The sequence below is a fragment of the Amia ocellicauda genome, unplaced genomic scaffold (assembly GCF_036373705.1).
Source record: "Amia ocellicauda isolate fAmiCal2 unplaced genomic scaffold, fAmiCal2.hap1 HAP1_SCAFFOLD_108, whole genome shotgun sequence".
Taxonomy (NCBI): Eukaryota; Metazoa; Chordata; class Actinopteri; order Amiiformes; family Amiidae; genus Amia; species Amia ocellicauda.
The window spans coordinates 221,687-232,825 of record NW_027102673.1 but is presented as its reverse complement, the minus strand read 5'-3'; the positions used below and the strand labels follow the sequence as shown (position 1 = coordinate 232,825).

At 41.6% G+C, this 11,139-nt stretch overlaps 2 non-coding genes and 7 pseudogenes across 2 annotated transcripts; all 9 read left to right on the top strand.

Moving 5' to 3' along the window:
- The first annotated feature begins 277 nt into the window (after positions 1–277).
- On the top strand, positions 278–392 carry LOC136720701 (U5 spliceosomal RNA). Its single transcript, XR_010805609.1, has one exon. It is a non-coding gene; the product is annotated as a U5 spliceosomal RNA (small nuclear RNA).
- A 7,536-nt stretch (positions 393–7,928) lies between these two features.
- On the top strand, positions 7,929–8,047 carry LOC136720692 (uncharacterized; annotated as a pseudogene).
- A 216-nt stretch (positions 8,048–8,263) lies between these two features.
- LOC136720698 (uncharacterized) lies at positions 8,264–8,382 on the top strand (annotated as a pseudogene).
- A 209-nt stretch (positions 8,383–8,591) lies between these two features.
- Positions 8,592–8,710, top strand: LOC136720689 (uncharacterized; annotated as a pseudogene).
- Positions 8,711–8,918: 208 nt separating this feature from the next.
- LOC136720696 (uncharacterized) lies at positions 8,919–9,037 on the top strand (annotated as a pseudogene).
- Positions 9,038–9,252: 215 nt separating this feature from the next.
- Positions 9,253–9,371, top strand: LOC136720688 (uncharacterized; annotated as a pseudogene).
- A 218-nt stretch (positions 9,372–9,589) lies between these two features.
- LOC136720706 (uncharacterized) lies at positions 9,590–9,708 on the top strand (annotated as a pseudogene).
- Positions 9,709–9,917: 209 nt separating this feature from the next.
- LOC136720694 (uncharacterized) lies at positions 9,918–10,036 on the top strand (annotated as a pseudogene).
- Positions 10,037–11,015: 979 nt separating this feature from the next.
- Positions 11,016–11,122, top strand: LOC136720703 (U6 spliceosomal RNA). The gene has a single exon (XR_010805611.1). It is a non-coding gene; the product is annotated as a U6 spliceosomal RNA (small nuclear RNA).
- The last annotated feature ends 17 nt before the right edge of the window (positions 11,123–11,139 follow it).

Below are 11,139 nucleotides of genomic sequence, written 5' to 3'. Positions count from 1 at the left end.
ACTGTCACACCCCCACACACACACACTTTCACAGAGAGACATACACACACACACACTCACTTTCACACAGAGACAGGCACACACACGTACAGACACACACACTAACTTTCACACAGAGACAGACACACACACACACACATACATACATACATACATATGGAAAAGAAACAATACATTTATAAATCACAATAAGATGTAATAAAGTACAGAAAAACTAAATGTAAGAAAATGTGATCTTTAATACACACAAATATGTATGGCTGGTCGGATGCGTCTTGGACTCGGGTTCCTCTTCATTACGTATAACGCTTTTGCCTTTTGCTAAAGCTTTCCGTGGAGGGGATCGTGGGTGAGTTTGTACCATTTTTGGGAGGCTCTGCCTTGTTGGGGCGGAGCTGTGATCCAGGTGAACAGCAGATCGGGCATAGGTGGGCATGTGGGCGGAGGAGGAAGGCCGGTCAAGCAAATAAGCTTGCTAAGGTACGCAGCAGCAGCAAGCAGCCCCCCCATCCAGCCAGCCAGCCAGTCTGGCTGGCAGTGACTGAGTGGTTGACAGACGGCAAGCAACGGAATGTACATGCTCTGTGATGTCATAGCAGTCAGCTGAGAGAGGCTCGTGATGTCATCGCTGAGCTGGCTGGCTGGCTGGCTCTGTGTGTGTGTGTGTGTGTGTGTGTATCTGTGTCTGTCTGTTTTTCTGTTTGTCAGTCTGTCTGTCTGTCTGTCTCTCTCTCAATTCAATTCATTTGTATTGTCAAAGCAATTGGACATACATACATACATATATATATATGTAGCGTAAGGTACACTTATAAATTTCAATTAAAGAAGTGAATTCATAGTATCACCTTATCACGAATCCTGGAGTCTTTTAGAACTCAATTTCTGTAATAATTGGACGCAGACACCAATTCCAAAGATATAAATTGTCAAATTTATTTAAAAACAAAGACTAAATGTAGCACTACACTAATTATACAAAAGGGAAAAACTAATTAAAATTCAACTCTAGATCAACAAATCAAAGACAAATCACTTCCGTGACCAAATCAAAGACCATGGGATCACATAGGATAACACACAAATCGTTAAACAAAAAAGGTTATAAACACATTGACTACAATACCGGTTAGTAATTCTAGGAATCACTAAGAAACAGTTGAAAGTGCTAAATTGCAGTTTCAGAAGATGAAAAAAAACTGTAACTGATGGGATATGTAGTACTTTATACTCGAGTGGTCTATGCGATTACACCCTGTTGGTGTTATTAAGAACGCCAAGTACCAGAATGCAGAGCGGGACTGTTTTTTGTGCCGTGACTTGTCGGGGGAAAAACGCGCAGAAAAAACGGATGAGAAGGTGAAGGTAGTATGGCGGTGATGCACGCGTTGGTGAAGTGGGAAAGCGGGGTCGACAAAGACTCTTACAGCGTGATTCCCACTGCTTGCTTTCGCAATTTTGATTTATTCAGCATTGCTGATGATGACGAAGAGACGACTCGAAACTTCAGAGCAGAGTGGAGAGACATGAACAAACCTCCAAAAGGTGGATGGCCTGTCCATGAAGCGCAGATCATTATGACTGGTAAAAATGTTTATTTAAAAAAAAAAAACATTAAAGTCTTTACATGCTATTTGATATATACAATCACAGTATATTTGAAATGAATGTTTAAGTTATTAATGTGTTGTACTTCTAACATACTCTTATAACATGGTAGGTGGTGGTGAGGGCACTAAAAACTCGTCATACTTGACTGGCATTTGTAAGAACGATTTATTGTGTGTTGTGCTTTACAATAAAATCCCCCAAATCACAAAATAAATTAAACCAGATATAATTTAACTTCAGTTTTGATTCAGTGTTGGCTGTTCATCTTAATTTGTATGGTCAAAGCACAGTATTTTTATGACAAATAAATATAATCCCCAAATATCTGTGGACATAATGCAGGGTTTTATTTATTTTATTTTTATTTTAGGAAAAGAAGGTGAACTAAGAAGAAAACTTAATGACCTAACAAAAATGCCCTCTCCTAAAATGAAGAGAGTACCTAAAACAAACAAAAAACTTCAAATTTCAGATGATAGTGACCTTGATGAACCACAGTTACCGGTGAGATAATTACTGCAAATATTAAATAAATGTATTGCAGGATTGTTTTTTTTTAATCATTTTCATATATATATATATATATATATATATATATATATATATATATATATATATATAATCATTTTAAACTCTTTTTCTCTCTGAATACAGCACAAAATAAGAAAGAAAACCGATGGAGCTTCAAGAATTAGATCCCATCACATTCTACAGACATTTAAAGAGTCCAGTGAAGTTGAGCTACAGCAAAAAGTTAAGCAGCTCGAAAAGGAAAACACAAGACTTAAAAATGAAAACCAATGTCTTCGAAACCGTATGGTTGATGGTAAGTTTTTTTATTTATAGCAAATAATTCCTTACCTTGATAAATGTTATTCTTAAGTAATTTAGATTCCAGAGTAATGTATTATAGTTGATCATACTGAAGTAATCTAGAACCACAATACAGACTCGTAATGTGCACTGTCTAATAGTTTAATAATACTGATTATTAAATAAAGTTTTTCAACATAACTTCATAATCCTACATTAATGACTATATGCATTACATTAGACCTGGTAATTGTTGTATTTTATCTTTTTTATTTTTTTCGTAGCTAATGTTAATGACCCACAAAAAGGTCAGTTTGCCAATAACATAGAGCAAGTCTCTCAAGTATAATTGCAGGCATTGATGGTTTTGTTTTCACTTTGTATTAAATATATTACTAGAAATGATTATCAATCAATTTTGGACAATCTGAAAAAAATTGTAACAAAAGCCACATTTATCAGCAATGAAGACAAAAGTGTGTCACCATCAAGTGGTTCTGACAGCCCCACAGCAAATTGTTCTGAATCTGACAAAGAATCACCAAAACAGGTGTAACACTCTTGGTCTACAATATTACAAAGACAAGGTAAAAATATATATATTGAAAACAAATATTGGTTGTAAACAATCTAATGATGCTACATTATCAGGTATATTCATAGTTATAGTTGATAATAAGAATGTAATTGAATTATGGGTGTCACAGATTCACTGACTTTATTATGTCTGTAAATTAATAAACTTAGAATTGAGACATACTGTGGTCTTTAATAACACATTTCTGTAACAAAATCACAGCCTCACTGATAATGTCTGAGTATTCCACTTAACATAATATAAGAATAGTTTGGGGATAAACTTGTTTTTTATTTACCATTGTCTTTTAGGTGGAAATATTCCCAGGCACTGGAGTTTACATTGACAAACTGTCCTGGATCCTTGCAGAGAGGTGCAGCACGAATACGTCATATGCAAGAACCCTGACGGTTGCTGTCTTTGACTTTCCAACATTACTAAAGAGCAATCTTCGTGGTGGTGGCAGAAAGAGAGATCCAACTTCGGAGACATTAAGATCCTCATTGATGTTATTGAGGATCATATACAGCTGCCTTCGGAAGGACACGACGTGTTTCAGTTGCGGGGCTTTGCAGCCCAGCGGGACCCTCTTAATGCCGGACATCAGCTGCCCGAGCCGGTGCGGATGAACAGAGGGACGTTAGACAGCGTTACCTTCCGGGCAGGAGCAGCGAGCGGCAACACCGGGGTGAAAGTGTCGTCTAACACTGTGCCATTAGCCACTAGCTGATTGAGCAGATCAGTGGTTTTTAAGAAGATAACAATGGCAGCAGACTTGATATTTTCACACCCTGCTACCTCCCCAACCGCTAACACACACTGCTCTAGGGGGCAGAACTGCACCGGAGCGATCTTGACTCCATGGCGTCGGGTCAGTTTTTCTTATCAAAGACGCATTCAGGGGGTCCGACCCCCCGACCCGGGAAGAACTACCGGTACTCCCCCCTCCCCTCCCCTGTTCCCCCACAATAAGAAAAGCACTGAAAACAGAAGACAAAATAAACAAACTGAAAAAAGTAAAGCAACAAAAAAACGCAGCCAAAGGACAGAGCTCTCAGCAGCACTCCCGCTCACTGCAGACCCCTCCCACACACTCCCAGCTGAGAGAGAGAGAGAGAGAGAGTGTTAGTGTCTGTCTGTCTCTCTCTCTCTGTAGATGCATCATAGGGAACATATGTAACAATCTCTCTTTTTGTTTACCAAAAATGAGAATTAATGTATTTCAAGTGGGTGTTGCCTTGGTTGGAAACGTTTTAAGATTATTTATGAAGTGTAAAGTGGATTTGTCTCAGTTCTCTGTAGTTTTCAATGTATGTGCCATTCAGTAGCGTTCATGTTACAGATATGCCCTATGCAGTGGTAGGGTCAATAAAATGTCAGTAAAACTTTATTTTAGCAATTATGGAGGGGAAGAACTGCAAATAGAGGGTCCCCACTAATTATCTAACTTACCAACAACGTTTAAAATTAGGTCTTGCGAAGCTGCCAAATAATGCTGTATAATCGTATGTGTCTTCATACAACGGCTGCTATAGTCTGATAGCTTTGATTATATATATATATATATATATTTTCTTGTGAACCACAAATGCTATTTGCTTGATTTTTACAGAGTATGTTATAAATACCATTCTTATGAAGCCTGACAAATTGTATGCTGTAATTATGAATATTTTCAAATCATTTGTTTGTTTTTCCTAACATGTTACAAATGTTCCCTATGTGAAAGATGCATTATATCTTAATAATGTCTAAACAATTAAAGATATACAGATTATTATTTTTGGTAAAGTTATAATACATTGCTATTAACTATGTGTGTCAGTAAAAGTTTAAATTTCCTAAAGGATTTTTATTGATCTTGCAAAATAAGTGTTTAGGGAACATTTGTAACATAGAGGTGGGTTAGCCACCGAGTAAGGGCAGCGGCTCCGGCTCCAGCACCATCACCATGTCGCTGGAAAAGCACTAAGTGAGCTCACAGTGAGCTCAGTGTAATGTCTGCTCTGGTGAGCTCACAGTGTGACCTAGTCGTGAGTTCACGTCTTCACTGGGTAGTCCTTGACAACTTAATTGACTCAAATCTTGGGCTTAATTGGTCAAAATGACCATTGGTTGAAGGTACTCAGGGACTGATGTGTAGAGAGACTTATTAAACCTGCAGGATTGTGGTTTTCCCAGATCAGAATTAACCAGATCACCACAAAGGAACATGGTAGGTGCTATTGCAACACACATTACACAAATACATTGAAATCCAAGTTTGCAGTGGTCCTTGGGCCATTGTGTGGTGATCCAGATCACTTCAGCAGGAATTTTGCAGCGGTCTGGACTACCTCTCTCTCTCTCTCTCTCTCAATTCAGTGCATTTGTATTGTCAAAGCAATTGGACATGCATACATACATACATACGTCTGATGAGTCTCGATTTCAGAGTCAGAATTTGGTGTATACAGAATGAGAACATGGATCCATCATGCCTTGTTACCACTGTGCAGGCTGGTGGTGGTGGTGTAATGGTGTGGGGGATGTTTTCTTGGCACACTTTAGGCCCCTTAGTGCCAATCGGGCATCGTTTAAATGCCACGGCCCATTGTTTCTGACCATGTCCATCCCTTTATGACCACCATGTACCCGTCCTCTGATGGCTACTTCCAGCAGGATAATGCACCATGTCACAAAGGTCGAATCATTTCAAATTGGTTTCTTGAACATGACAATGAGTTCACTGTACTAAACTGGCAACCACAGTCACCAGATCTCAACCCAATAGAGCATCTTTGGGATGTGGTGTGTAGCGTTATGTTGGGTGTATTTGGATAAGAGTATTTGGGCTCTGAGCTGAAGCACGGATCTAAAGAAGACCTCTCCCCCCCAAAGTTATCAGATTTCCTTAGCGCATCAGCTTGGAACTGGTTTGCATCAAAGTGACAGTTTTGGGGAGGATGGCACCGAGAAGAGGCCAAATAGTTTGTTATTCTGCTATGAGATGTCTGGAGAAAGGGGCCTGTTGGTGATAAAAACTCTTTGAAGTGGATGAGAGCTGAAATCCCGACATAGAGCTACGAACCCAGGCCAACCGGCATTTCCAAAAGATGGCATGGATTGACATCAGTCATAAATCAAGCCCCCCTCCAATAGGACACTGGGGGCTGAAACCGAAATCCAATCTCAAGAACTCAGGAACCAATCACCTATTGATCTGACAGACTATAAAGGACAAACACGGCCTTTCTTTCTCTCTCTCTCTCACCTGAACCAGTAACTCGCTGCCACAGCATAACCTGTAGCTCTGTTGCCAGAACCGGAATCAGAAACCAACCAAGTCTTTGCCGGCAACAGAAGAGTTAAACTGGGAGAAGGAGATTGAGCCGTACGAAGAATTCTTTTAAAGGACTTTATTAAATAAAGAACTTTACAGACTGCACTGCCCGCCTGTGCCCACCTGATCAGTGGAGTTTTACAGCTGGACAATTGACTAAGTCGACTGAATACGAAAGTGTCAGTCATTTAAATAGCTATTTGAGTCTTAAGAAACTTGACCCTTGGAACAAACAGGGCCCTGCTTTCCTCAAAGACTTCATCTTCAAGTAACTACGGTGGAACCCCAGCTTACAAAGAAGATTTTGTGCACAACCTTGGAGCCTTCAAACCAGTGGAAAATCTGTTTGGAAACGACTCTACTTTCGCGAAACCCCAACTTCCAGGTGCATCGACTGAGTGGAAGTTCTTGGACAAAGCCGAACCGGACTGCCTTTGTTCCAACCACACGGAACTCGTGCCGTGTGCTGTTATCTGAGCCGGAAGCCAGAGAGGCCTATCTGCGACGAAGTTCACATAAGTTTAACAGTTTGGAGTTCATGATTCATGACATTTGAGAAATCAATTAGAAATGTTAATCTGTGATTCATAACTCTAGAATGTGTAATATCATTTAGTTTTCTTAAATATAAATGTGTGTTGCATTAAACTGTTTTGTTGATAATTTTAGAAATAAAATCTGTCAACGCCGAGAAATATCTTCTCATTCCTGTTTTACTGTTTATTCTGAAATTGACACAAGTTAATAGACATTAGATTAGTGGTGGCCCTGCCTATCCTTAATCATTGAATAATAATCAGTTAAGGGAAATTGTGGTAACAAGTAATGATAGGATCTTTCTTGGCACCTAAACGTAAATGAGACTGATATATATATATATATATATATATATATATATATATATATATATATATATAATGAGAAGTTACCTGACATAAATACTAACCTGCGTAGTTATTTAATGTGTGACTAATAATACTAACGAGAGACTCACCTTCGTCTTACTAACCGGTATTGTAGTCAATGTGTTTATAACCTTTTTTGTTTAACGATTTGTGTGTTATCATATGCGATCCCATGGTCTTTGATTTGGTCACGGAAGTGATTTGTCTTTGATTTGTTGATCTAGAGTTGAATTTTAATTAGTTTTTCCCTTTTGTATAATTAGTGTAGTGCTACATTTAGTCTTTGTTTTGAATAAATTTGACAATTTATATCTTTGGAAATGGTGTCTGCGTCAAATTATTACAGAAATTGAGTTCTACAAGATTCCAGGATTCGTGATAAGGTGATACTATAAATACACTTCTATAATTGAAATTTATAAGTGTACCTTACGCTACATAATTGGTGCCCCGTGAGAGGAATCTTAGACTGAAAAGAACTAAGTTCTGTAATAGTTATTGGAGAGCTTTGTCCAGAAATCCAGATTCCAAAGGTTAGTAACAAGAAAACTTTTGTAGGCACGATACACTGTTTGTACTCTAGGGGACGCTCTAGAATTGCCCACGTGGTATGTGTATTTTTCTTTTTTTTTTTTTTTTTGCTGGAAGTTCTGTCAATACCCTCCAGCCTTTAAGAGACATCATGCAGCCAGGCCTCTTGGCTTGCGGCCACACCGTTCTGAACGCGCCCGATTTCATCAGATCTCGGAAGCTAAATGGAGCAGCGCCTGATCAGTACTTGGATGGGAGACCTCCTGGAAATACCAGGTACTGCAAGCTTTTTACGTCTCCTGGGTAACTTCATCGTAGATCTTAATACTCTCTTTCTGTCTGGAGGAGATATAATTGATGAAATGTACACGTACCCGGCTACTTTCAACACCCTTTGCTGCACTGATATTTTTTCCTCCATTATTCTTTTTCTTTTTTCTTTTTTCTGGAAGTTCCGTCAATATCCGCCAGCCTTTAAGAGACATCATGCAACCAGGCCTCTCGGCTTGCGGACACACAGTCCTGAACGCGCCCGATCTCGTCAGATCTCGGAAACTAAACGGGGCAGGACCTGGTCAGTACTTGGATGGGAGATCTCCAGGAAATACCAGGTGCTGCCAGCTTTTTACGTCTCCTGGGGAACTTCATCGTAGCTCTTAATACTCTCTTTCTGTCTGGAGAAGATATAATTGAAGAATTGTACACGTACCCGGCTACTTTCAACACCCTTTGCTGCACTGGTATTTTTCCCTCTATTTTTCTTTTTTTTTTTGCTGGAAGTTCCGTCAATACCCGCCAGCCTTTAAGAGACATCATGCAGCCAGGCATCTTGGCTTGCGGCCACACCATCCTGAACGCGACCGATCTCGTCAGATCTCGGAAGCTAAACGGGGCAGGACCTGGTCAGTACTTGAATGTGAGACCTCCTGGAAATACCTGGTGCTGCAAGCTTTTACGTCTCCTGGGAAACTTCATCGTAGCTCTTAATACTCTCTTTCTGTCTGGAGAAGATATAATTGAAGAATTGTACACGTACCCGGCTACTTTCAACACCCTTTGCTGCACTGGTATTTTTCCCTCTATTTTTCTTTTTTTTTTTGCTGGAAGTTCCGTCAATACCCGCCAGCCTTTAAGAGACATCATGCAGCCTGGCCTCTTTGCTTGCGGCCACACTGTCCTGAACGCGCCCAATCTTGTGAGATCTTGGAAGCAAATCGTGGCAGGGCCTGGTCAGTATTTGGATGGGTGACCTCCTGGAAATACCAGGTACTGCAAACTTTTTACGTCTCCTGGGTTACTTCATCGTAGTTCTTAATTCTCTCTTTCTGTCAGGAGGAGATATAATTGAAGAATTGTACACGTACCCGGCTACTGTCAACACCCTTTGCTGCACTGATATTTTTCCCTCCATTTTTCATTTTTTTTTTTTTTTTGCTGGAAGTTACGTCAATACCCGCCAGCCATTAAGAGACATCATGCAGCCTGGCCTCTTGGCTTGCGGCCTCACCGTCCTGAACACGCCCGATCTCATCAGATCTCGGAAGCTAAACGGGGCAGGGCCTGATCAGTACTTGCATGGGAGACCTCCTGGAAATACCAGGTACTGCAAGCTTTTTACGTCTCCTGGGTAACTTCATTGTAGCTCTTAATTCTCTCTTTCTGTCTGGAGGAGATATAATTGAAGAATTGTACACGTACCCGGCTTCTTTCAACACCCTTTGCTGCACTGATATTTTTCCATCCATTTTTCTTTTTTTTTTTTTTTTTTTTGCTGGAAGTTCCGTCAATACCCGCCAGCCTTTAAGAGACATCATGCAGCCAGGCGTCTCGGCTTGCGGCCTCACCGTCCTGAACGCTACCGATCTTGTCAGATCTCGGAAGCTAAACGGGGCAGGGCCTGGTCAGTACTTGGATGGGTGACCTCCTGGAAATACCAGGTGCTGCAAGCTTTTTATGTCTCCTGGGTAACTTCATTGTAGCTCTTAATTCTCTCTTTCTGTCTGGAGGAGATATAATTGAAGAAATGTACACGTACCCGGCTACTTTCAACACCCTTTGCTGAACTGATATTTTTCCCTCCATTTTTCTTTTTTTATTTGCTGGAAGTTCCGTCAACACCCGTCTGCCTTAAAGAGACATCATGCAGCCAGGCCTCTCGGCTTGCGGCTACACCGTCCTGGACGCACCCCGTCTCGTCAGATCTCGGAACTTAAACGGGTCAGGGCCTGGTCAGTACTTGGATGGGAGACCTCCTGGAAATACCAGGTGCTGCAAGCTTTTTACGTCACTTGGGTAACTTCATCGTAGCTCTTAATACTCTCTTTCTGTCTGGAGGAGATATAATTGAAGAATTTTACACGTACCCCGCTACTTACAACACCCTTTGCTGCACTGATATTGTTCCCTCCATTTTTTTTTTTTTTTTTTTTTTTTTTGCTGGAAGTTCCGTCAATACCCACCAGCCTTTAAGCGACATCATGCAGCCAGGCCTCTCTGCTTTTGGCCACACCATCCTGAACGCGCCCGATCTCGTCAGATCTCGGAAGCTAAACGGGGCAGGCGACCGATTGTCATTTCTCACTACTTCTTTCTTAGCAGACGCCCTCTTCCTGTGCGACTTGCCAAGGCACAAGAGATTTTTATAATGGTGCAATTCAGAATCAAATTACCCACCAAGGCTTAGTACCAATGACGTGTTCAAGACGTTACACAGGTGCAGTGGAGAAATCTACAGGTCACGCACGTCCTGCAGCCCACATTGTGAGCTAATCATTGCAGACCAGGTATGGAGTCATCGTTAATGGCTCAGGGGAGGGGGGCTGTAAGGGAACATCAAGATACGATACGATACGATACGATACACCTCACCTCACCAGCGCAGCCCCGGCCGCTCCGCCTGGCGGCTGGCAGGGGGGAAGCATCTCTGCCCACTACTTCGGCGTATCGGGGATTGTAGTGGATTTCTGCTCCGTTTTCCAATGACACTTGGGATTACGGTTGATTGATTACCTCTCCGGATTTGCACATTCCCCCAGCATGCCTCTGCCCGGCATGGGGATGGGGTGAAGTGTCCCTGTCTGCCATGGTGGTACGGACGTTTGGTGAAAGAGAGGCGCTAGAGTCTCTCCAGGGAAGGCCCCCGGCCTCACCGCCAACGAGCAGGGAGTGGGACAGGCTTCCCGGCCCCAAACAGCGAGTCGCCTCGCTCCCCCGGCCCACCTGGGTACAAAGGCGGGTGCTCTCTAACCCAGCCCTTGTGTTCGCGACGGCAATACGTATAATAAAACTGGAACGATACAGAGAAGATTTGCATGGCCCCTGTGCAAGGATGACACGCAAATTCGTGAAGCGTTCCATATCTTGGTCAGTTTCTCGGTAGC